The following is a 3442-nucleotide window of genomic DNA, read 5'->3' as shown; positions in this document are numbered from 1 at the left end:
TGATTTGACGTGGGGATCAATTGTAGGCATATGGAACAAATTAAAGGTCAAGCATTCCAACATTAAATATGTTTACTATTTTTTTTAAACCAAAATAAATGAAGAAAATTACGACTCAACGACCCAACCAATTAAAAGTGGCCACGTCATCAGGATTTGGGTCGGCCGCGCGGAAATGAAACACCAAATTCCATTAATGAAAATAGTGCGCGCGCTAACCTCCAGATAGACGACATAAAAGTATTGTCGTATGGAATTTCGAAACCAACCAATCATCATTCTTCGCCCCAAAAATTAAAGACACCGCCGTTACTTTTTCGCGCAAGAGGGAACGCTAAGGCGCCAATAATTCCTTCCCCACTCCTCCCTCCGACGCCAAACTGTTACTCCTATTAATTTCGCCGCAATTTAGCTTATAGGATAGTATGAATATCTGTGGGGCTAGTATGTTCAATTTTTATAAAAAATTCTAACTTAATTCATTTAAATATTCTAATCTTACAAATTTGTAAATTCAATATTATTTCCAAAGATGCGATCAACTAGTGTGATTTGTTTGTTTTTCTCGTTAACTTAAACTGTGTGACCTGTTAAAAATTTGTTACAACATCTCCTACATTTTCTCATAAGTTGGTGCTAATAATATATTTATTAATATAATCTAAATTATATAAAAAAGGAAGGAAAAAAGGGGAATTTTTTTGGCCTGAGACCAAAAAAAAAAAACAGAGAGAGAAAACTTCGGCGTACCTCGAATTGTAAAAGCCAGTTGTTGGCTCCGGCGCCGAAGCCTCTGTGAAAATGATACGCCGGTAAACTCCCATCCAAACAAACTACAAATTTCATTTTAAAACAAATAATCAGTGTATGTTGATTCATATCATAAAATTAAATTTCAGGAGTTAAATAAATTTAAAACAAACGGGTTCAGAGCTTACCAGCACCAAGAGCTCGGGCGCTTCGAACCATAGTCATATTCACCAGAAGCCTCTCTTCCGAGAGTACGCCCCACGGCGCAAATGCAAGAAAAGCAAACAATGCCAAAACGACGACGGATTCCATTTCCGAAATCAGTATTCCCTGGAATCGCGAGTCTTTCGGGAATGAGAGAAAGTGAAGGAAAAGTGAGAGCTCCGTTTTTTCAGAATTGGTATACAAAGATGGAAAAGAAGAGATCCTCCTGAACTAAACTTGAACAAATGTTTAGCCGGCTTATTGGTTGCGAAACGGATAGAATTCAATTCCGATAAGGAATCAATGATGTCGCCATCGGATAACAGCGAAGGGAGAGTCTATGGTTATCTGAAGGAGCGAGACGAAAGATTCCGCGAAGTTCCGAGGAAACTTTGAGGGAAACGGAATCAGAGTAGGATCCGGGTTATTCCACCGTCGCGTGAAGAAGAAAAAGAGAAAGGTGATGGGGGAGGGAATGAGGGAACGTGAAGAAAATTAAGGAGCTCGTTGTCGTATTGAGAAGAAGGGGCCGGAGAGAGAAGAGAAATTTAAATAGGAGAAAACAGATCAGAAAGAGATAGACGGAAGCTTTGGGTTAGTTCATCAAAATTTTTGGTGGACTTGTTCCTCACTGATGACCCGAAAAATCCTTTGTGGTAGATTTTCAAAGGATAGTTTTTGAAAATTCACGCGTCGTTTCCGCCTCTCTACAGTATTCAGTGTTAAACAGAAAAATCCATGACAGCCACTCCTACCCTTTTAACACTGATTCTAGTCAATAATTTCGAGATTCTCTGTATATTTAAAGAAAACAAAGATAGAGGGAAAAAAGATGAATGACCAAAAGTAATACTACTATACGATAGTGTTATTTGTAATTCATTTGCTTTAAAGTATAAACGCAATCCCATATCTGAAATTCCAGGCTAAAAATCACGCTTTTATAATTACATTTTGCAAGTGTCACAGAAAAAAAATTAAAAAATGGTGGAATATTGCAGTTAGAGATTGCATTATAACTAAAATTGGAAGCTAGCTAACACAAAGACATGTCCTGTTGCTTCCTGACCAGACCAAGCCTAGCTAGCGGGAAGGTTATATTTGGTGAGGTGCTGAATAATTAAGGTTTTTTCGTTTGACTTTATTTTCTAGTTAGAGATTAGAGATTCCCAGCTAATAATTGTCGATTCCGTTAAAATGTAGATGAGGTTTTTTTTTAAAAAAATTATGCGAGTCTTAATAATGTTTTTGAAGTTAGGTGGATACTGAACTTCCAAGGCAACTTAAAGGTGCATTCATGATTGCATTAAAAAAGAAAAAAGAAAGATGAATTGATGAATTGATAAGTTACAAACGTACTATTTCTGAGCTAGCTTAGGGAAAAAAACACCTAATAACGGTGAGAACTGAATTCCCAATCTTTGATATCAAATATAATATCTTAATTATTTGTTTCTCATTTTTTAACCTAAATTAACTGAATACATAATCCAATGTTGTGCAAAAATATATTAACAAGATTATGTCACATTTATTATAAATAACTAATTTTTTGGCTTCTTTGATCTATTGAAATTAACAAAGTAGTTGGCGAAAAAACAAAATAAAGGAGAGACTCGGAAGGAAGGAAGGAAGGAAGGTGTGTTTGGTCTGTGAGTGGAGCCTATGCGTGGATAGGGCACTTGACGAGTGGTAAGGGATTAGGCTTGATTTAGGCGGTTAACCACTGAGTCACTGACTGATGATGCAGACGAAGACTTTGAAAAGAGAACGAAGTGCAAGGTGGTGTTGGCCTGTCAGGCTCAGATAAGCATGGGCGAGGGAGAGAGAGAATTTGGGGGTTGTGGAAGAAACGTAGCCATGGGGATAGTAGGTCCATTTGGTTGCCCGACTTGCTCGTGACTGCTGGCTTCTTCCAACTCTCCATGTTCTTTTCACATCCAGTATTATCACATTACATTTATATTTATCCGTTCTAAATATAAAATATATTTTGTAGTATAAACCGGATGAATAGGAATATAATAAATATAAAACATATTTTATAGTGTAAACCGGACGAATATAAATATAAGACTTATTAAATAGGTTTATGTTTAAAACGAATGAGTATATTGTTTGTTTAATTATAAGCATCTCTCTTGAAATCTTTTTTTTTTCCTCATACAGCTTATTTTAAAAGAATTAAGTGTCATTTTTTGCTCGACTTATTAGTTACTCTTTTCCAGTAAGCTTATTTAATTATATATCATTCCATCGATCCTTTTTTTATAAATGGAAAAATTATAAAAATCTCATAAAAAATTACAAAGACTTAATTAAAAATTAGTTGGATTATTTTTCTTGCCCAAGCTGGTTATGATTGGGAACTATCAAATATGTCATGCTTACCTCCAAAAACGATGTACACGTCGTGAGGGTTGATGGGAAGTGGGAACTGCGCCGTGGTGCAAGAGACGCAATCTAGACCCCATGTGAGAATACACTT

At 36.1% G+C, this 3442-nt stretch overlaps 1 long non-coding RNA gene across 1 annotated transcript; it reads right to left on the bottom strand.

Annotated features, from left to right (window-relative positions):
• Positions 1–225: 225 nt before the first annotated feature.
• Positions 226–1669, bottom strand: LOC114742532 (uncharacterized). The gene is made up of 3 exons (XR_003739885.1): positions 939–1669; positions 751–833; positions 226–389 (listed from the first exon to the last, which is right to left on the bottom strand). It is a non-coding gene; the product is annotated as an uncharacterized LOC114742532 (long non-coding RNA).
• Positions 1670–3442: the final 1773 nt, after the last annotated feature.

This window comes from Neltuma alba, unplaced genomic scaffold (assembly GCF_004799145.2).
Source record: "Neltuma alba isolate B1F8T4 unplaced genomic scaffold, ASM479914v2 tig00003795_pilon, whole genome shotgun sequence".
Classification (NCBI taxonomy): Eukaryota; Viridiplantae; Streptophyta; class Magnoliopsida; order Fabales; family Fabaceae; genus Neltuma; species Neltuma alba.
The sequence above is the reverse complement of the archived record's forward strand: the minus strand, read 5'-3'. Positions and strand labels throughout refer to the sequence as shown.